The 24,395-nt window shown below is 37.8% G+C and overlaps 1 long non-coding RNA gene across 1 annotated transcript; it reads right to left on the bottom strand.

Annotated features, from left to right (window-relative positions):
- Positions 1–23: 23 nt before the first annotated feature.
- LOC122817365 lies at positions 24–13,328 on the bottom strand. The gene is made up of 3 exons (XR_006367223.1): positions 13,194–13,328; positions 10,883–10,885; positions 24–36 (listed from the first exon to the last, which is right to left on the bottom strand). It is a non-coding gene; the product is annotated as an uncharacterized LOC122817365 (long non-coding RNA).
- Between the last annotated feature and the right edge of the window lie 11,067 nt (positions 13,329–24,395).

Raw genomic sequence — 24,395 nt, 5'->3', positions numbered from 1 at the left:
TATGACTACTTTAAATAAGCTTAAAAGATGTTCTGCCTTTGACCCATATGCACATACTGATATAGTCCAGTGAAAAAATATGTTTTAAGTGATATTTTGAGGCTATAAGTCATGTGTGTTGTGGCTCCAGACATCCAGAGTTGAAAGATGCTTGTGACTAGCTTAGATATCCTGTTGTCTTTTCTTTTGTAGAGAAATAAGGCATACCATGTTTAAAATGCAAAGTTTGACAGTTGTGAACACTACTCCGTAAACTAGAGTGCTTGCGCCACTACATGAGTTTGTCACCAAATAAGAGGAGGGAAAAGAAGAAAAAGAAAAACACATACCTTTTCCTGCTTGGTTCTCGAGACAATTTAACAGCCACAAACATCACTAGAAACTTGAGTTACTTATTGCTTGTCGATTTACTTGTCATCCCCTGACTCTTTCTAATTGACGTCTAGTCAGAAAATAAGCTAGGTTCACATTTAAAGATACAGAAACCTAAATTCCTTCTAAGGAAACATAAATAATATAAAGGTTCATATAAATATACACAGATATTTATTTTTGAAGCACTTTCAGTTTATGGCTACTGATGTCTTCTAGCACCTTGATAGATAAGGACATATATCTGCTTGTCTTTCTATCAGTTTAGATTTCCAGACATTTTAGCTATCCCTTACTATGTTTTATACAGCAGAGTTTAAAAGCAGAAATTAATCATCAGCAAATAAAATCACTGCTGTTTTACAAATTCTCTAAAGAAACTAGTAAATGTCAAGCAACTGACAGGTTTGTTTTGGGGAGGGTTGCCATTTCCCATGCTGGTGCTCCTGCAGAGTACTACTGATGTCCTGCTGCCAAGGTATGCCCTCGGGTGGGCAGGTGGGATGCAACAAGAAGGTTGGATGTGCATTTGGCAAATCAAACATTTAGATGGCGGTATGGTATACTAGATGGAGAAAGTGGAAGCAATGATTGTATAGGCAACTATAATGAGTAACATAACAACAGTGGATTTGACCCGGTGTGTCAGTTATACAATGTTTATATCCCATGTGGCTTTGGGCTTTGTCGAAGCATCTGTGTTCTACACATATTGTGTTGGATCTGATTTGAGTGGAAGGGGGAGAGGCTTAGCCCACACCCTAATTTGTTACTGGGTTGCCATGCATTATGGGCATGCATTGTGGCAGGTACTCAACGGGCTATCCATCCTTAGATGGCTCATGCTGTTCCCGTTTGCTCATCTGAATGGTGACTGTGGCTGTGCTCTTCTTGTTATGTTGCCTGGCTGTGGCTTCACCCTTCTTATAATATTGCCTGGCTTTTTACATTATCAAGAATGACACAATACTAGTGTATGCGGGTATATCATGTTACTGTTAGTGTGGACAAGGATGCTTGACAATGCAACTATGATTCTTGGACCTTTCTGCAGACGGGTGTGTTGTCTGGCAGTTGAGAGCCTGGTTGTTCCTGATCAGCGGACCTGTATTTTTGTGTTTCAATGTGACTGCATGAAAGGATGCCAGTATTGGTCTGCAAGTTTGGTGGGCAGTAGATTCGTTGGGGATTGATTTGAGGAGACACTTGTATTATGGCTGGGGCACTTGACATTTGATAAATGTATCCTCTCAATGATGCGTTCTGTCTGGTCATTGGCTGTAAAACAACTTTTCTGAGAAATATTGTTGTGGTGCCAGTTAATGATTTGGATTAAATGTTTCTATATACAGTCGTGAAGCAATTGCCAGGATAAAATGGTACTCTTGCAGTGCATGGATCATCGTGGCTGTCCTCCGATGTTGGAGGAAAAACAAGCTTCTTGGACACCTTTTGACGTGGTAAAGGTGTTACCCCATGGTTTGAATACGTTTTGTCTCTTTGCTGCAAAATGGGTTGGGAATTTTGGCCTGTCATATTTTCGTACATGGTGGTTTGAATCTTGGCAGCTTCCATTGTTTTGATGTGTTCTCCAGTATACTTTTGTTCAGTCATAGGATTGAATTACTGGTGTTGAGTAGGTCAGGATTGTATCTCCAGCACTTGTTGTCAGCAGATAGATGCACTGGTTGGGTGTCAGTCTAAGCTGTGGGAGTTGATGTGTGATATACATAGATGTTTGCTTTGAAGGTGTGGTCAAGTGCGCTGCAGTTTTACCTCTGTACTGTGTCAGTTTTCATTGTGCAGGGTCCCTCTGAGGGTTGATGGAAGTGTTGGCAACAAGACACTCAATCAGGTAACAACATTATGAGTGGTCTCTTGGATAAGGGAGCTGTCTAAATTGTGATCTTGTTGTCTCCAGCCATGGGAATTGTCATTGAAAAGCTGAAAAATGCAATCAGAGGAACATATTTAATGTCTACTAAAGAAATATTAATATACTTATACATTGTATCGCATTTCAGTTTATGTTAAACATGAAATATGATGTGGTTTCAGAACTATTCATGTTTTTATTCCAATATGACTTTGCAAATATTAATTTAAACACTGGTTTCGGACTTGAGTAGTCTAAAACAATTGCACAACAATGGTACTGTATTATACAGTAATGTCAGTAAATAGTTTTCAACAGATGTATGAAATATACAGTTATAGATTTTAACATGATGTTTATTAATACCCTAAATTATTTTGAAATGATACTACCTTAATCTAAATATTTGTACCTTTCTGAAACCTGCTTAGAAGTAAGTATTATTGAATTACAATAAGATGAGTAAATAATATATGTATATATTTTAGCTGATTAGATTATCTTAATATATTATTCAATTATCTTTATTTAAAACTAAGAGGATAAGAGAAACTGATACAAATATTATTTGTGAGGGTAGAAAGTTTGTTTGGTTAGATTCACTAACCAAACGAAGAGGTATATTACCTCATAGCAATAGGGAATGGTTTTAAGGTTAAGAATTACAAGTTTGGAAGTTCTTTGTTTTTTTATTCTATCACTTTGGTGGCACTCAGAAACATGCAAAAATCATACAAGAAAAACTTTTGAATACTGTATCCAAGATGGAACTAAGAATAAACAATATTTACATAAACTCACACATAAAACAAACTCAAAACTAGGAAATGAAATGTTTATCCATAAATGTTAATGGTCTAAATAATAGTAATAAAAGGAGAAGCCTATTCAAGTACATAAACTTACATAAACCACAAATAGTCTTTTACAAGAGACACACTTATTAGATAGAGATATAAACAACTTAAATATTAATAATTACACAGTACTAATAAACTCTCAATACAAAACAAAAAAAGAGGAGTAGCTATACTACTGCAACTCAACTATAACACCTAAAATAATTACTACTCATCAAGATACATCAGGTATGTTTTGTCTAGTTTCAATAGAGTTAAATAAGAGAATCTATACGTTAGTAAATCTATATTGGATCCCAGGACTAGGATTAAAAACAGTTAAACAGCATTTTGAAGAGATAATTCATTTAACTAAGGGTAGCCTGATATTGGCAGGAGACTTCAACTGTATAATGAATGAAAAAGATACAGATTCTAAATCCAAAAGAAGAAAACAACCCATCTCTAAAGCACTATCAAAATTTATAGATACATTGTATTTAAAAGATATAAATGAATTTGCAGAACCAGACTCACTAATCTTCACATTTTATTCTCATAGATATAAAACTAACTCTAGAATTGATAGAATATATGTTGCCAATGACCTAATAACAAAATTGACAAAGTCAAAATCATAAATTGTCCTTTATCTGATCATAATGCCATAGTCTTTGAGATAGAGCTTACACCATTTTATTCAAATCCCATTACTAGGATACCTTCCTATATCACAAAATTGAGAGATTTCAAAGAATTTTATGAAGAAACAATCAAAACTTTCTAGAAATAAATTACACAGAAGATATTTCAGAAATATATGTCTGGGATTCATTAAAAGCAGTTACATATGGGAAGATATTATCCTGGTACATAAATAAAAGGAAGTTATGGAATAAAGATATGCTAGACTTACAAAACAAAGCAGATAAATTGAAACTGGAAATACAAAAGGGTAATGCTACTCAAGTTCAAGAACTTACACAAATCAATAAGAAGTATACAGAATTGCTACACCATAAGATTATGATTAACTTAGAAAAGATAAAAATAAACTCATACTCTACTAATTCAGCACACCTGAGATACTTAACTAATAGAACAAAAAAATAATTAAATCTAAGCAAATAAAAGAAATATTTATTCCCAATACTAACAAAAGAGTTACGGAACTAAATATTTTAGAAGCATTCAGACTCCAATTTAACATTGATAATTCCATAAATACTCAAGATACACCTACTAAGGATATAAAAATACTTAGAAAACAATATTCATATTAAATTAACACAAGAACAAATAGACATTATAAACAAACCAATCAATATGACAGAATTAAAATCACAAATTAAAAAGCTCAAGACAAATAAAGCACCTGGCCCAGACAATATGCTACCAGAAATGTATAAATTAATACCCAATCAAGCCATATCTTTATTATTAAAAGTATATGATATAGCCAATAAAGATTTGAATATACCACCCTCTTGGAAATATTCATTGATATCCCCAATTATCAAACCAGATAAAGATGAAAAACAGTGTTCCTCATATAGGCCAATATCATTACTCAATATAGACTACAAGATGTTTATGGCTATATAGATAGGATCAAACACTTTCTTCCTTTCTTAATTCACAAAGATCAAACAGGTTTTATTAAAGGAAGAAATACTTCAGATAATATTAAAAGAATACTAACATTAATAGATTATAGCAACCATAAAGTCTTAAATTTAAATGTAATCTCATTAGATATTAATAAAGCTTTTGATTCGGTTAACTGGAACTTTCTTTCACTAGTTTTAAAAGAATATAACTTTCCTTCTAATTTTAATAATCTTATTCAAATACTATATGAAAAATCTACTGCATATGTTAAACTGGGATCATATAGATCAGGCCCTATAACAATAAAAAAGGGAACTAAACAAGGTTGCCCTTTATCACCATTGTTATTTGCATTACTCATAGAACCCTTTGCAAATCAAATCAGATCAAACAATAGCATAAAGGGCATTTGTATTAATAAAATGTTAAACCTTAAAATCCAACTCTTTGCTGATGACATACTATTAACTCTCTCAGATGCAAATGAGTCTTTGAATGCTCTATTTAACTCCATGAATAAATTTCAAAATATTTCAGGCTTAAAATTTAATGAAAACAAAACTAAAATTATGCCCTGTAATTGTAAAAAAAATAATATAAACAAAAGATTTTCCAAATATATAGTAACAGAAAGTAAATTATTATATCTGGGAATAAATCTACTCAATGAATTAACAGATTCTCTAATATTTAACTATAATAAAATACTAGACAAAATAGAACAAACAATTGGTTACTGGAATAAATATATCTTTTCAACAGCAGACAGATTATATCTTATTAAAATAAACATATTTCCCAAAATATTATACTTAATACAAAATTTTTCATTGCCACCTCCCAAATATATTATTCAAAGATACAATAAACTAATTTTAAATTTTCTATGGTTTCCAAATAAACCCCGTATAGCCTTAAATAAATATTTGCCAGATTGGGAAGATGGTGGAATTAATTTACTGGATATTGATTTATATATTACCTCATCTGTTATTAAAAACATAACACTATGGTTAAATAATTCATACACACCTATATGGAAACAAGCCCATGAGCAGATTTACATAGAAATCAATTATAATCACATACAAGACAACTTAACAGTAATACCATCACCCCTTATATGGATGTTAAAATATTATTTTTTAGGGAAAAGAAATAATATTAATAAATTGCCATCAAACTATGTAAGCTCTACACTTTCAGTGTTCAGAACATATATAAACAAAATACCAAATATTAATTCTTGGATTTTTCTTATTTTCCCTATAGCTTTTACACCAAATATTCTAGATACATTCCAAATATCTAAAATAAATATACTTAAAGAAGAAACATTACTCTTTTGGCACCAACTTATAGAGAAAGGTAAAATTCTAACAAAGGAACAGATAATTTATAATTATAATATAAATAAAGACAATTGGCTGTTTTTACAAAATCTAAGGCATTTTCTTATAAATAAAATAGAACAAATGCAACCTTCAGTTAGACATGAAGCTCCAAAACTCATTGAATACCTTATTCTTATCACAAAACAGCCTTATCAGGGTACAGGTTATTTGTCTAATATCTATAAAATTGTTAAAAACAAAAACTATCATGAAAAATCATACTGGGATTATTATACTTTAATAAACAACCATCCTCCAGTTGAAGAAGAAAAAGTAATATTCTAAAATCTTCCAAATTTTCTACATTATCAAAATACTGGCAATTATTCACTTGGAGATATCTACATAGAAGTTTCTATACACCACATAGGTTAGCCAAAATGTATTCTATTGAAGATCAATGTTGGAGATGCCATACCAAGATAAACGCAGATTGGCAGCATGTTTTTTATGAATGTATATGTCTCAATATGTACTGGAAATCCATTAATTATTTTTTCAGACTGTTTATAATGATAATTTTCAATTAACAAAGTCTTTAATTTTATTCAACTCTCCTATTCCAAACTGTGTACCAAAAAGACACTAAAATTCTATGGTCACTATTGGCTATTTCAAATCATAACTATACACTGGAAAAATGAGGCTTAAGTTCAAGGAATTTGAGACTTTAACAACAACAGTTGCTCACATGGAAATATTAACAGTGAAGAACAGAACTAAAAGATCTACTTCTTACCATTACTCTTGGATGAAAGTACTGGAAATACTTGAAAATATCGAAGAAGATATATGATCTTATGTTTCTAACTTTATATAATATAGAATTTCAATGTTATTTGCATAGACACCAATGTAAATAGTTATATAATGGTTTGAAGTTAGTAATGTTTTAGAATTGTAAATATGTTATTTATCTTTATTTCATGTAATGTTTAAGACATCTTATTTGAAATAATAAAAACAAATATTTAGTGAAAAAAGACTCAAAGCAAGGTTCAACAAAGGTACATCCACAATTTATTCACAGTTTATCCACAAAGAATCAACAAAGACAGGTTAATACAATCAAAGTAAGTGCTTTCATCCAAACCAAATGAAAGAACTTCATCAGAAAATTACAAACCATGAAAAGCCAGTATAAATAATTCAAATAAAATGACATCCCTTCCCCTAATAACCATTTAAAGACATATTCTCCCCATTAACACTATATATACATTGCTATTAAGTAATCCGCGTTGGTGCAGCGGTAGCGGTGTTGCCTCACAGCAAGAGGTTCTCCTGTTCTATTCTCAGCTGGAGTGTGGGGAGTGGCTTCTGTGTGGAGTCTGCATGTCCTCCCCACAGTTGGTTGTGCGTTCGAAAGACATGCGTAAATGGGCGTGCCTTCGTTGAAGGTTGAACGTCGAGCTGGCACCTCGGCGTTCGTGAAAATCTACTGCCAATCATTAGCAGATCAGAGTTCCGCTGTGGTGACCCCTAACTGGGAAAAGCCGAAAGACAACAATATATATTACTATTAAGTAAATAAGCACATTTTCACTACCGTTCATACATATTTTAAAACAAGTACCACATAATAACACAAATACTGTACTTTAAAAAGTTTTTTAAACATAAAAGTTATCTTTCTAAAGCTTTTAAACATAAAATACATTTCAGAGAACACTGGTCATTGAGGCCAGGACTGGCAAAGGCATTAACTTTGAGCTGCCAGTAAAGCTCCCTCTCCTCTAAATGGAGGGGCCAAGGGCCATCTCTGATGTTGTTGCTAACATTATCTATTATTAAATAGTTGAAAAAGTGTCCAGGGTTCTCAGAGACATACTTAGCCAAAACTTTTGTGATGTTAGGTTTCCCAATATTATATTGGTGTTTGTAAACCTCTGCTTAAAGAATCTCTCTGTTTTCCCAATATAGAACCCTGGGCAGCATTTACATAAGGCAACATACATGCCTGTTCATTCATGCCATTCATGTTGGTGTGAATGACCTGAGACGTACCTCCCTGGACTACATGAAAAGAGACATGGAAGAGCTCTCTGATCATGTAGTCCAGGCTGGTATGACCCTGACCCTGAGTAGCATCCTGCATTCACCAAGAATGATACCTCAGTATAAAGAAAAAAATGATCAATTTCAACAACTGGCTAAGCTTCTGGTGTCATTCAAAGGGGATCCAGTGTCTGTCAGCCTGGGACAACATGCTCGACAAGCCGCATTGCTTCGCAAGAGATGGCTTGCACCTGTCTCCGCTAGGCTTTCAAATACTGACCAAGGCTCTTGCTGCCCCCATAGTGCCTTTTTTAGGCAAGGCTCAAAAGTCAAACCCACCTCCATAAACAGCACAATTAACAAAAAACTGAGGGTTATGCTACTCAATGCCAGGAGTTTAAATCTCAAAATGCACACGCTCGAAACACTACTCAATATGGAGAATGTTGACATCTGTGCAGTAACTAAAACCTGGTTCAAGGCTCCAGAGAGCACCCCAGCACTACTGCACTACAATTCATACCACACGTTTCGGCCACAGAACACGGACTGAAACACAAAAGGAGGGGGTGTATCCATATTCATCAAGGATACCTACACCTCCAGGTTAGCGGCACAGCATGATACCTCTGAGATCGTCCATGTGCAACTAACATCGGGCAAATCTGCAATGCAAATTGTGGCCTGCTACAGATCACCCTCCATGACCCAGGACAACCACTCCACCTTTCTGGAGTCACTGGAGAACATGAATTCCTACCAAACACCCTGATATTGGGCGATTTCAATTACCCTACCATTAACTGGGAAAACTACTCAAGTACAAACTCCCAGACCCAGCACTTCCTGGAATTCATCAACTCAAACACACTGGATCAGCTGGTAAACTCCCCTACCAGAGGTGAAAACATATTGGACCTGGTCATCACAAACATGGGCGATAGGTGTTCCACACCGGAGGTCAACCCATCACTGGTTAGATCAGACCATAAACTAATCACTCTGGATGTCCAAACCCCATCCCCACCCCCAACTAAGGAAACCACAGTAAAAAACTTTTCTAAATCAAACTTTGCCTTACTTAAGACAGAGGTGGTAGGTTTCACAGCCCCCATGCTAAAGGATAACGCTGCCCAAGATGCAGAGACCTTTATAAATGCACTCTATGAGCACCTACAATAATGCATGGATCATGCCATCCCTAGCAAAACCAAGATTCACTCATCTAAGAAAAGGAAACAAGTTTGGTGGACCCCTGCCATAAACAGGCTATACAATAGAAGGAGGAAACTAGTTCAGATAAAAAGCAAATCCCAAGAAGGAAAGACATCCCTAATCAGTATCAGTAAGAAACTAAGGTCCCTCATAAAATCATCCAAGGCTAACTTCGAAAGAAAAATAGCCAAGTATTCAAAAGCTAACCACAAAGCCTTCTTTAGCTATGTTAAGAATCTAAGTGGCAACTCACAGATATGCACTGAACTAGTGCAAAATAGCACAAAATATACTGAACCTACTGATATTGCCAACATCCTGGCAGATAGATTCAGTGTAAACTTCACCTCCCTCTCACCCCCAAAAGGGCCCACAACAATACCGGAAAAGTGTAGTGTCCCAGAAATCACAGACGCACAGGTGAAAACAGCCCTTTCAAAAGCCAAAAACACAGTGTCAATGGGGTCAGATGGTGTCCCAGGCTGCGTCTTGCATGAAGTACAGAACGAACTAACCTCCCATCTAAACATGCTGTTCAACCTCAGCCTCTCCACCGGCTATGTGCCCATAGAATGGCACACAGCAATGGTTATTCCTCTCCACAAAGGAGGGGCCACAACTGACCCTGGTAACTATCGCCCCATAAGCCTAACTAGCCTGGTCTGCAAGTTTATGGAGTGCATCATCATGGAAGGCTCAGTCCTGGGACCCCTACTGTTCGGCATATACTTCTCAGAAGTACAGGCAAACACAGGAGGACTATGGCTAACCAAATTTGCCTATGACTGCAAACTGGGAGCCATAATTGACTCTCCGGCTGACACAGACATCCTTCAAAAGGGCCTTACTGAGGTGGACACCTGGTGTCAAAGTCATGACCTCAAGCTAAATGCCAAAAAATGCATAGTCATCCAGTTTGGGAAAAACAAAACACCCACAAATTACCACATAAGTAGCAGCCCCCTTAATACAGAAGAGGTAATAAGAGATCTGGGGACCCAGGTAGATAGTAATCTCTCCTTTGACAATCATATTGCCAAAGTAGTTAGGAAATCCTTCTATGTGGCCCTTATAATTACTAAAGGGTTCGCATCTAAAAATAAAGAGGTTATAGTGCCCCTCTACTCATCACTCATCAGACCCATCATAAAGTACAAAGCCCCATTTGAGATGTACCTCACAAGACACTTCCAACACCTGGAAAGACCACAAAAGTACCTCACCAAGAGGATTACTGCCCTCAAACATATGTCCTATGCAGCCCGACTGAAAAAACTCCGTTGCTGTACTCAGTGGCATATTGCTTGCTCAGAGGTGACCTCTGCCTGACTTACAAAGCCATGTCCAACTCAGAATTGATGGACATGCTCCACTTAAACAAATCCAAGTCACTTTGAGCCACGCGCTCTAGTGAGCTAAACCTCGCCATAACAATAAATAGAACATGCTGGAGGGATAGATTCCTGTCACAGAGACTTTCCATGCTTTGGAACAAAATTCCAAACTACATTAGGCAGAGCCCCTAACTAACACTCTTCAAGAGAAACCTTGACGAGTGGATGGGTAACAGAAAATACACCCTGGGATCACTTCATTGGCTCTGCTTAACAGAGGATCAGTAAATTAATCAATAACTCAAAAACCTAAACAAATACTATAACTAATCAAAAAAGACTCAAGGTATTGCTATTAAGTAAAATATGTATGAAAGATAGTGAAAATTTACTTATTTATTTAATAGCAATGTATATGTAGTGTTAATGGGGAGAATATGTCTTTAAATGGTTATTAAGGGAAGTGATGTCATTTTATTTGAATTATTTATACTGGCTTTTCATGGTTTGTAATTGTCTGATGAAGTTCTTGTATTTGGTTTGGACGAAAGCGCTTACTTTGATTGTATTAACCTGTCTTCATTGATTCTTTGTGGATAAACTGTGGATGTAACTTTGTTGAAACTTGCCTTGAGTCTTTTTTGATTAGTTATAGTATTTGTTTGTTTTTTGAGTTAGTAATATGGCAAGTGGTTCACCTCCTACTCCTCAGTTGTCTTTCTCATTGGAGAATATTACTAAAGCGAATACTGTTATGAATTCAAACTCCACGACTAAAGCAAATGCTGTTCTGAATTTGACATCTATTATTCAATGTTTGGCTAAACAAGTGGATGATTTAACTAAAAGACTGAATACTCAACAGCCGAATGTACCAGGTCCTACAACCATTTCCTATGCAAGGCAAGGCACTACTGAGTCGGTATATATACTAAGTTCTTGCTATTGCAGGTGGCTTGAACATTAAACACATATTCTCTACCTGTATCAGAGTGCAAGAAATTATTACTAGCATCTATATATCTGCACTGATTACATCTAGTGCATGGTAATGTGCCCTTATTCGTGGTGTTTCTGCTTAGTGTTTCTTTGGCTTCTGTGGGATAACATAAATGGCTCTTCAGAGACTTTTTATTTTTAAAGGAGAAACTTGTTTTTTCTCCAGCTGTCTCCCTTATATCTTGATCATGTGTCAAAATTGGCCAGTGCTTCCTAATGACACCTGTTATAAGGGACATATTACTTGAATATTGGGTAGGTACTCTCAGAACTTTCTTTTTTACTATTGGATTCATAGTGGTTTTATTCCTATTATCAGAGAAATTGGGCTTCCCAGTTGTATCTCTTAACTTGGCACTCAAATCTATTATATCAGTTGTAATGTGGTCAGTATAACCCCTCTCTCTCTAAATCTCTGTCTCAGGTCAGTAATCTCTTGATCAAATTCCTCATCTTTTGCTGTTAACCTAGATGCTCTCAATGTTTGCCGTTTTACAACATTTTTAAAAATGTGTCTGGAGTGCATGCTCTCTCAATGCAGAATGGTATTTCTATGACACTCCTTTCAATATAATTTGGTAGTTATTTGACCCTCTCTTGTCTTGAACACCTTTACATCTAAACATTCCACTTCCTTATCTGAAACCTTCATTTCAAAGGTTAGAAAGGATGTATTGGTGTTGACATCATGGTAAAACCTATCACGTTCTTGCTGGCTACCATCCTATAACAAAAAGAGGTCATCTACAAAATGCTTATAGAATATTATCTGTTTCCAAGTGCCATTGCTTATACTGTTATTCTCCCATAAGGCCATGACTAAGTTTGCGTAGCTGTTGGCACTAGAAGTGGCCATGGCCACCCCTTCTTTTTGTAAATACAATGTATGGTCAAATAACATAACATTGTTCGTGAGCACCTGCTCCATCAATAGACAGATTAATTCTATTTTTGTCTGTGTATAAGTGCCATTGGTACACTGCGGTGGTGGTGCTGCGGTAGCGTTGTTGCCTCATAGCAAGACGTTGTCCCGTTTGATTCTCAGCTAGAGCGTCTTCTGTGTGGAGGCATACGTGAATGGGGCATGCCTTCGTTGAAGGTTGTGCGTCAGGGCTGGTAACCCAATACGTAAAAATCCACTACCAATAATTAGTGGACCGGAGTTCCGCTGTGGTGACGACTAACCGGGAAAAGCCAAAAGACACAAACAAAGTGCCATCCTTAGTTAAATATTCCCTTAGCATGTCAACTCCCAAATCATTGGGAATTGATGTAAAAAGGGAACTGGCATCCAGTGTAACTAACTTCACATTATCCAGATTTAAATTAATGCTTTTCAAAAAATCATATAATTGGTTTAAGAACTGTTTGGTATCCCTTAGAATAGTTGCATTCTGGTCTACTAATGGTCTTAGTGTTTTCTCCAAGTATATGGATATCGGTTCTGTTGCTCAATTTTTACCTGAGACTATAGGTCTTAGGGGGTGTTCTCTGGATCCTTGTGTATTTTAGGAATCCCTTGAATAATAGGGGTAAGGGGGCTATTTAATTGAACTGTCGCCCCTGGGATGCAGGTTACTGGCTAAGGCTCTTGCCACCCCTATAGTGCCTTTTTTAGGCAAACTTCAAAGGACAAAACCACCACCATAACAGGTACAAGCATGCAAAATCTGAAGGTAATGCTACTCAATGCTAGAAGTCTAAACCTCAAAATGCACTCTCTCGAGGCACTCCTAAAAATGGAGAACATCGATATCTGTGCAATAACTGAGACCTGGTTCAAGGCTCCAGAGAGCACCCCTGCAATACCAGGCTACAACTCTTACCACACTTTTCGGCCACCAAACCAGGACCGAAACACTAAAGGTGGAGTAGTGTCAATATTCACCAAGGATATTCACACCACCAGGCTAGTTGGCCAACACAATGTGTCTGAAATTCTCCAAGTGCAACTAACACTAGGTAAGACTGCAATCCAAATTGTAGCTTGCTACAGATCCCCACCATATCCCAAGATTCTCACTACACCTTTCTAAACATACTGGAAAATATTAAGATAGAACCAAACACCCTAATACTGGGTGATTTTAACTACCCTGACATTAACTGGGAAAACTACTCATGTCCCAACACCTTTGCACAACGGTTCTTGGAATTCATAAATTCCAACGCCCTGGATCAACTAATCCATAGTCCCACCAGGGGCTCCAATATCCTAGACCTGGTCATTACCAACATGGGAAATCAATGCTCCATACCTATGGTCACCCCCTCGTTAGTCAGGTCTGACCATAAGCTAATCACCCTTAACATCCACATCCCACCCCACCCCCAGTAAAGAAACCACCATGAAAGCTTCTCCAAAGCCAACTTCATGCTACTCAAGTCAGAAGTGACAAACTTCATGACACCCATGCAGACGGGAACTGAAAGTTCAACTGCTGAATCCTACACTAAGGCACTGTACGAGCACATCCACTCATGCATGAATCGTGCCATCCCAAATAGAACCAAAATGCTCTCATCCAAAAAAGGAAGCCAATCTGGTGGTCCCCTGCCATAAACAAACTTTACAACAAAAGGAAGAAACTTTTGCAGAAAAGAGGAAAATCCCAGGATGCAAAATCTCCCTTACTAGCCTCAGTAAGAAACTGAGATGCCTCATAAAATCCTCCAAAGCTAGTTACGAAAATAAAATTGCCAAAGATTCCAAAGACAACCACAAAGCATTCTATAACTATGTAAAGAATCTAAATGGCAATGCTCAGATCTGCTCTGAGCTAAAACAGAATGGCATTAAATATACTGATCCGAAGGATATTGCCAATATCCTGGCAGATCGATTCAGTGCCAATTTCACCCCCCTCTCACCCCCTAAATGGCCCATCTCAATACCGGAAGATTGCCAAATTCCAGTAATAATGGCCACACAGGTACAAAACACACTCTCTAAAGCCAAGAATACAGCATCCATGGGACCAGATGACATCCCAGGCTGTGTACTACATGAACTACAATATGAACTGGCACCTCACCTAAGTGTCATGTTTAATCATAGCCTCACCTCAGGTTTCGTGCCCACTGAGTGGCAGAGCTACAGTTATCCCAATCCACAAGGGGGATCCACCTTGGATCCCGGAAACTACTGTCCCATCAGTCTGACAAGCCTTATCTGCAAGGCCATGGAGCGTATTATCATGGAACTTATAAACAAAGACATTGGCAACCTTCAAACACTGGACCCCACCCAGTTTGGGTTTGTGAAGGGCCGATCTTGTCTCCTGAACCTGATTGACTTCTTTGAATCAGTCTCCAGAGCCATGGACAAGGGTAAGGTGGTCCACACAGCCTATCTAGACCTTGCCAAGGCCTTTGACACCATCCCCACTCTGGAATCATAGATAAACTTACTAAGTTGGGCATTAATCCCTGTGTCACCCAATGGGTTGCTAAATGGCTTACTGATAGAACCCACACTGTAAAAGTAGCCATCTCCAAATCCAGCTCCAGACAAGTGACAAGTGGAGTACCTCAGGGTTCAGTCCTGGGGCTGCTCTTGTTTGGCATCTACTTCTCTGAAGTACAGGTCAACACTAAGGGACTCTGGCTAACAAAGTTTGCAGATGACTGCAAACTGGGAGCCATTATTGAATCCCCAAATGATGTGGATACTCTACAAAAGGGCCTTACAGAAACAGATGCTTGGTGCCAGAGCCATGGGCCCAAGCTCAATGCCAAGAAATGTATTGTTATCCCTTTGGGAAAAACATGTATCCATGAATTACCATATAGGTGGCAGTACACTAAACACAGAAAGTGTGATAAGAGACTTAGGGACACAGATGGACAGTGGTCTCACCTTCGATAACCACATCGCCACAACAGTCAGGAAATCCTTCTATGTTGCACACCTCATCACGAAGGGCTTTTCATCCAGAAAAAAGGAGGTCATTGTCCCACTGTACTCATCCCTCATTAGACCCATTATAGAATACAACGCCTCATTTGGTATGTATCTCTCAAGACATCTGGAACAACTGGAAAGGCCTCAGAAATACCTCACTAAAAGAATCACAGGCCTAAAGCAGATGCCCTATGCTGACCACCTTAAAAAACTCCAGCTATACTCTGTCGCATATCGTCTACTCAGAGGAGATCTCTGCTTAACATACAAGGCCATGTCAAACCCAGAGCTGTTGGACATGCTACACTTAAAGAAATCCAAATCCCTCAGAGCTACACGCTCCAGGGATCTAAACCTTGTCATCACAATAAACAATACATGCTGGAGGGATAGGTTCCTGACCCAGAGACTCCCCAGACTCTGGAATAGATTGCCCATACATGTCAAGCAGAGTGCCTCTTTGGACCTCTTCAAGAGGAACCTTGACGATTGGATGGGAGAAAGGAAATTCACCCCAGGGATCACGTCAGTCACCCTGCTAGATAGGGGTCCAGGAAAGTAAATAATGTGGGAAGAAATAGCCAGGGAATTGTTATGGCTAGGCTTGTATAGGCCCTAGGTCTGATAGCCTAGTACCAACCTATGAACCTATTATACAGGTCTTCTGTTATCCAACTGTTTAGTAAACACTCATATAACACATTTTCCAGTTTTTTAAGAGACTTTCTTTCTGTTTAACAGTAATCATTTCATACACTTTAATATCATTTAACATTTCTTTCATTTTTGTGCCATAATAACTTTTGTCCATAATTACTATGGGTCCCCCTTTGTCGGCTGTTTTTATTATAATACTTTTGTCATCCTTTAAGTCATTTAAGGCTTTGTATTCCCCTCGGGACATATTATTAAAAAGGCTGTGCGCTTCTCATTATCTAACACTTCAAATATTTCTTTTTCACTTAAGCTACTAAATATATCTACAATGGGATGACTAGGAGGATAAATGGACTAGGTTTTTTAAAAACAGTCATTTCCTGGTCAGAATTGTTCCCAAATAAAAGTCTTAGCAGCACATTCCTGCTAAACATTTTCAAGTCTATTATACTGTCCGTTACCTCAGTAGTTTGAGCAGGTATGAATGAGAGGCCTCTATTCAGCATCTTCATTTCATCCTGAGTCATTGTTCTGGTAAAAATATTCCAGACTAGGGGTCTTTCATTCTGCTGCTGTACCATCCCTTCTTTGATATCCTCTCGTTCGATATTGCTTGCTGCCCTTTTCTTTTGAATCATCCTCTGCTCCGTGATCTGCCCCTCTGAGACCCTTGTTGAGCTGGCGTTAACTTGGTTGTAAATAGCTGAAAAAAACATTCTAACTGGGGAGGTTTTCCCTTCAATAAATTCTTTGTTGAAATAGATTATTCTTTGTTGAAATAGATGGTAATATTGGTGGTGTTTTTAAAATATTTGTGGTCGTTTCCATTGTTTCATCACCATTTATCTTCTCACTTGTACTATTTTCATTTTGCATACAAGAAACTGTCTGCTGTTTAGATAAACCAATTGAATTAGCCTTCGGCCTTGCCCCCAAGACGTCCTGTATGTTATTTATGCGTGATGTCACTGAATGGCCATCTTCCATATTATTTAAGGTGGTTATTCTGTTGTTTGCAGGTTCAATGTGTGTTCGTGGCCATACAAACACATGGCCCTCCTTAAAATCCCTTCTGTCTCATTCTAATTTACCAAATTTCTGTCTGTACAATCTTTTATCATATAGAGACACCAAATCCATTATATTGGTTAGTTTCTCATCAACCAAGGTAGATGGATAGTCTTTATATAATTGTTCTTGCTGAGTTAGAATTTTCTCTCTGCCGGTTTCTTCATCTCTTCCTGTGTATTCAATAATATGCCTCATGTAAATGATACTTTATTCCAAGTTAAGTTGTTGACATTTCAAAAGCATTTCTGGCATCCTATCACCCTGTGTTTGGCATTTTTAATATTTTGAGGCCAAAAAGTATAACTTTATACTTCAGGCAAGTTTCCAGATGGAAAGTTCATCTTCTAACTTATGAACTTTTCTCATTAAACAGAAAAAGTCAGTGTCTTTATGCCTCACTTGTAGATCTTCTGATGATTGTTCTGTTGCCAGTAAGGGATTAATTGTGTACTTCATGAATCCCATAAGATCCATTCATGCTTTGCTGGTTTGTTCTCCTTGAATTCCTGGAGCATATTCCAACTCTATAACATCACTTTTACTAGTAGTACTAAAACTCCTTAGGTTTCCTTCAGTCATTTGGCACTAACCAAGACCAACAAAATGCAAAATGAACAGTTTCTCTAGGTCACAGTTAGTGTAAATGAATCACCAGCAACAACCAAAATTATTTGTAAACCACAGATGATCCTGATATAAGGGAGATAGTAGGAGAAAAAACAAGTTTCTCCTTTAAAAATAAAAAGTCTCTGAAGAGACATTTATGTTATCCCACAGAAGCCAAAGAAACACTAAGCAGAAACGTCACCACTAATAAGGGCACATTACCATGCACTAGATGTAATCAGTGCAATAGCAAGAACTTAGTATATATAGCAGTGTGCAATAATTGTTCGAGTTTCTATGTAGGAAGAACCAACAGGGAATTGAGGTTCAGAATACGAGAACATTTATTGCACATTAGGAACCAGAATATGACAAATGCATTGGCTAAGCATGTGCAAAGCAAGGGTCCAGAGCATACATTTAGCTTTCAAGTGATAGAACTAATAAGAGAAAATGATAGAGGGGGGGACATTATAAACAGAACTGAGACTTCAGAGACATGATGGATCATCAGATTGAGAGAAGGTAGGGGTCAAGGGCTAAATGACAGGATCCTCCTTAAACCTGTCTTGCGGAATAGGCCTTTGATTTGATTACATAAAAAGTCATTTAGTACTCTTTTATATTTTATATATTAAATAATAACTAAGAGAAAATCCACTCATGCATGAATTGTGCCATCCCAAATAGAACCAAGATGCTCTCCTTCAAAAAAAGAAAGCCAATCTGGTGGTTCCCTGCCATAAACAAACTTTACAACAAAAGTAAGAAACTGCTGCAGAAAAGAGGAAAATCCCAGGATGCAAAAAACTCCCTTACCAGCCTCAATAAAAAGCTGAGATCATAAAATCCTCCAAAGCTAGTTACGAAAATAAAATTGCCAAAGATTCCAAAGACAACCACAAGGCATTCTATAACTATATCAAGAATCTAAATGGCAATGCTCAGATCTGCTCTGAGCTACAACAGAATGGCATTAAATATACTGATCCTAAGGATATTGCCAATATCCTGGCAAATCGGGTCAGTGCCAACTTCACCCCCCTCTCACCCCCTAAATGGCCCATCTCAATACCAGAAGATTGCCAAATTCTGGTAATAACAGCCACACAGGTAAAAAACGCACTCTCCAAAGTGAAGAATACAGCATCCATGGGACCAGATGACATCCCAGGCTGTGTACTACATGAACTACAAAATGAACTGGCACCTCACCTAAGTGTCATGTTTAATCATACCCTCACCTCAGGCTTCATGCCCACTGAGTGGTGCACAGCTACAGTTATCCCACTCCACAAGGGGGGATCCAGCTTGTATCCCAGGAACTACCGCCCCATCAGTCTGACGAGCCTGATCTGCAAGGCCATGGAATGTATTATCATGGAACTTATAAACAGACATTGGCAACCTTAAAACACTGGAATCCACCCAGTTTGGGTTTGTGAAGGGCTGATCTTGTCTCCTGAACCTGATTGACTTCTTTGAATCAGTCTCCAGAGCTGTGGACAAGGGTAAGGCAGTCCACACAGCCTATCTGGACCTTGCCAAGGCCTTTGACACCATCCCCTACTCTGGAATCATAGATAAACTTACTAAGCTAGGCATAAATCCCTACATCACTCGATGGGTTGCCAACTGGCTTACTGACAGAACCCACACTGTAAAAGTAGCCGACTCCAAATCCAGCTCCAGACAATTGACAAGTGGAGTACCTCAGGGTTCAGTCCTGGGGCCTCTCTTGTTTGGCATCTACTTCTCTGAAGTACAGGCCAACACTAAGAGACTCTGGCTAACAAAGTTCACAGATGACTGCAAACTGGGAGCCATTATTGAATCCTCAAATGATGTGGATACTCTACAAAAGGGCCTTACAGAAACAGATGCTTGGTGCCACAGCCATGGGCTCAAGCTCAATGCCAAGAAATGTATAGTTATTCCCCTTTGGGAAAAAACATGTACCTGTGAATTACCACATAGATGGCAGTACACTAAACACTGAAAGTGTGATAAGAGACTTAGGGACACAGGTGGACAGTGGTCTCACCTTCAATAACCACATAGCCACAACAGTCAGGAAATCCTTCTATGTGGCACACCTCATCACTAAGGGTTTTTCATCCAGAAAAAAGGAGGTCATTGTCCCACTGTACTCATCCCTCATTAGACCCATTATAGAATACAACGCCCCATTTGGTATGTACCTCTCAAGACATCTGCAACAACTGGAAAGGCCCCAGAAATACCTCACTAAAAGAATCACAGGCCTAAAGCAGATACCCTATGCTGACCGCCTTAAAAAAACTCCAGCTATACTCTGTCGCATATTGTCTACTCTGAGGCGATCTCTGCTTAACATACATGGCCATGTCAAACCCAGAGCTGTTGGGCATGCTACACTTAAAGAAATCCCAATTCCTCAGAGCCACATGCTCCTGGGATCTAAACCTTGTCATCACAATAAACAAAACATACTGGAGGGATAGCTTCCTGACCCAGAGACTCCCCAGACTCTGGAACAGACTGCCCATACATGTCAAGTAGAGCACCTCTTTGGCCCTCTTCAAAAGGAACCTTGATGATTGGATGGGAGAAAGGAAATTCACCCCGGGGATCATGTCAGTTGCCCTGCTAGACAGGGGTCCAGGAAAGTAAATAGTGTGGGAAGAAATAGCCAGGGAATTGTTATGGGTAGGCTTGTATAGGCCCTAGGGCTGATAGCCTAGTACCAACCTATGAACCTATGAACCTGTGGAGTACACCTTTGGTTAGGTGTAGAAAGAGAGAAATGTATGTATGCATTTATGTTATATTTCTATTTTTGTATGAATGTACCTGTTTCTAAAAGTATGTATATATATATATATATATATATATATATATATATATATATATATATATATATATATATGTTTTTTATAAGTGTTTTATATGTTGTGCGTATATGCATCTTTATTTGTTATATATGCATCCCTTTCTATATGTTTTTTTATAGTATAATGACGTTTATGACTGAGCTTGTGTACCCTATGAGTAGCTTTTATAGAAGTTTTACATGGGTAATTAACAGGTTAATTTATTCAATTGAATCAATTAAGTTAATGGGCTGATTCCAATTTTGGTATAAAGTATAGAGTAATGTGATGCATGGTTATAAAAGGTCTCAAGAAGTGGTGTGAGTAGCACCACGGAAGCGCTTACCTACAATAAAATAATTCATGTTTTGGCATAGAACTTTGTACTTCTTGGCAAACAACAGTGACTTCCTTGGCTGAAGTTTGGATCGTTGGCTGTTTTTCTGTGGTTTACAAATAATTTTGGTTGTTGCTGGCAATTCATTTACACTAACTTTGACCTAGAGAAACTGTTCATGTTTGAAAATAATACTAGAGCATATCCACTAAAAGTGGGAATGACAAAATGTGACAGATGCAGTTTCTGTAAATTTATGTTGGTTGCTGAATAATGTAACATACTAGATTAGAGGTAAATACAATAGTGAAAGTTGTGGTATTGTGTATGTTGCCTTATGTAAATGCTGCCCATGGTTCTATATTGGGAAAACAGAGAGATTCTTTAAACCGAGAGTTTACGAACACCAATATAATATTGGGAAAGCTAACATCGTGAATGCTTTGACTAAATATGTCTCTGAGAACCCTGGACACTTTTCAACTATTTAATGATAGATAATGTTAGCAAGAATATCAGAGGTGGCCCTTGGCCCCTCCGTTTAGAGGAGAGCTTGCTTTACTGGTAGTTCAAAGTTAATGCCTTTGCCAGTCCTGGCCTCAATGACCAGTGTTCTCTGAAATGTATTTTACATTTAAAAGCTTTAGAAAGATCACTTTTATGTTTAAAAAACTTTTTAAAGTACAGTATTTGTGTTATTATATAGGACTTGTTTTAAAATATGTATGAAAGGTAGTGAAAATTTACTTATTTACTTAGCTCAATGTATATGTAGTGTTAAATGGGAGAATGTGTCTTTAAATGGTTATTAGGGGAAGCGGTGTAATTTTATTTGAATTATTTATACTGGCTTTTCATGGTTTGTAATTGTCTGATGACGTTTTTTCATTTGGTTTGGATGAAAGCACTTACTTTGATTGTATTAACCTGTCTTCATTGATTCTTTGTGGATAAACTGTGGATAAACTGTGGATGTACCTTTGTTGAACCTTGCCTTGAGTCTTTTTTGATTGTGTTTTATTACAGACATGTTTAGCATGTGACTGTGATATATGTTACACACAGTTTTGTACATTAGTGTGGACTGAATTCATGCCTTATATCACATAAAGTTGGATAAAGTCACACAACATTGTAATATCACATACATAATAGTTACCACATGTAGATTGTGTGCATTTATATGACATGCTATATAATCATCAATTTTCAGTGAATGCCTGTTATGTATGTATATATTTTTTCCTGTGTTGAATTATGATAGAGCATGAGACCTGTGTCAGCTCACCAATTGTATGTAAAAGATGATGACACACCAGGCCATTGTCAGCCAACTTGGACTCTGAGGACCAGGATGATGACCATGATAGGGATAATGGAGATGAAGACAGACCAGGACATGCATGTGCCATTATTCTTGCTGCTCATCATAGAAGACGTCCACCACCATGCCAGATAGAGGATTTTTGGCACCAGATTCAGGATGTAGTGAAAGACATCTTCAAGATGCAGATGAAGGACTTGATGGGCAACTTCTTTCAGGATATGGTGTGAGTCATGCATTATTCCTTCTTGGAGATTGCTAAAGAAATCTTTCATGATGTTTGACCCCATCAGAGTCACTATTCAGGACTGTAAGTATTGTCTGTGTGATCCACTTTTGCAATGCTGCCATCATGGTGTTTTTCATATCCAGCCATTCATGGTATAGGCACAATTGTGCAGACATCATGTCAATTGCTATCATGCTTTTTTAACATACATCTTAAAGTATACTACACATATGTCAAATATGACATTATCTTGCTGCTGCAGTATGACACACATTGCCAAATTACCCATGTGGTAACCACTATAACCACTATTATTTACATATTTACAAGATCATAATGTCATTACTGCAAAAATTGTTCCATATTGCAGGGGTTCTGCTCCTTATATCAGACTGTGTGTGTGTGTGTGTGTGTGTGTGTGTGTGTGTGTGTGTGTGTGTGTGTGTGTGTGTGTGTGTGTGTGTGTGTGTGTATTCCTATGCATGCAGTACATCATAATATTATGCCCAATATACTTTGGCCCCGTATGTGACATATATGACTGTTACAGTTAGCATAATACAAGTAAGACACAATCGCTCTGCTTGTGTTATTCCTGTATATACTAATGCGGGAAGACAGCAATTCACATACTACATTATTCTCGTTGTTTTCACATAACAGTGAGGTGTGTCCACTGTGTTTATTTGCACATGTTATCCATGTGTATGTTTACACTCATTTCTGTACTGGTTGTTGTTGTCTTATGTCTGTTCAACAAAATAACAGGTTCTTTTCTTTTGTGATTTATATAACATTGTTGTGTCATTCTGTTACACTGGCACAATGGATTTGTGTGTGGCATGTACTAGTAAATACTTTGCCATGTTGTATAGTACTGTGACTGGTGTATATGGGATGTATCCTTCACATACTGTGTTAACATTCACTGGTCTGTTAGTGGATATATGAAGGTGATGCTTTCTTTAGCATCATTCATGACTCCCTTGTATGTCCATGTCTTGCATATGTCAATATCCAGTCTTGCTGATAATAGCTTATATTATGCCACACATACCCAGATTTGCATGCATGTTCATGTGTATGCATTTGTAGTACACCTGCACTGATTTACATGTATGTGCATGTGTATGACCATATTTACATCCACTCTTGTAACCACTTGCACCACACCACACTCATAACATAGTCCCACTAAACCTACACCACCAAAATCCACACATAGAAACACAAAAACATTCTCAGAGTCTCTCAGTAATAATCTTCTCAAGAAACAGAAACCTCCAAAGCAGAAACGCAAGCAACCTCCACCCCCCCAACACAACCCAAATGACACATAGCCCACAGACTCAGTGTGCCACTCAACCACAGCCCACAAGGCAAAACAACGTACCCAACACACTACTCATAGGTGACTCTATAGTCAGGCACACTGATGTCCCACTCACCAGGTTAAACAAGGAGAAGGTTACTGTCAGCTGCCAGGATCCGCCACATAACCCATGCACTCAGGTCACTCCACAACAAGTACAAATATGACTCTTTCATTGTCCATGTTGGTGTAAATGACCTGAGACGTACCTCCCTGGACCACATGAAAAGAGACATGGAGGATCTCTCCGATCTTGTAGCCCAGGCAGGTATGGCCCTAGCCCTGAGTAGCATCCTGCCATCTCCCAGAATGATACCATAGTACAAGGACAAAATGATTGACTTCAACAATTGGCTAAGCTTCTGGTGTCATTCTAAGCAGATCCAGTATCTGTCTGCCTGGGAT

Source organism: Protopterus annectens, chromosome 12.part0 (genome assembly GCF_019279795.1).
Source record: "Protopterus annectens isolate FY-2018-M chromosome 12.part0, PAN1.0, whole genome shotgun sequence".
Classification (NCBI taxonomy): domain Eukaryota; kingdom Metazoa; phylum Chordata; order Ceratodontiformes; family Protopteridae; genus Protopterus; species Protopterus annectens.
Note: the sequence above shows the minus strand (reverse complement) of the source record. Positions and strands in the feature narration are given on the sequence as shown.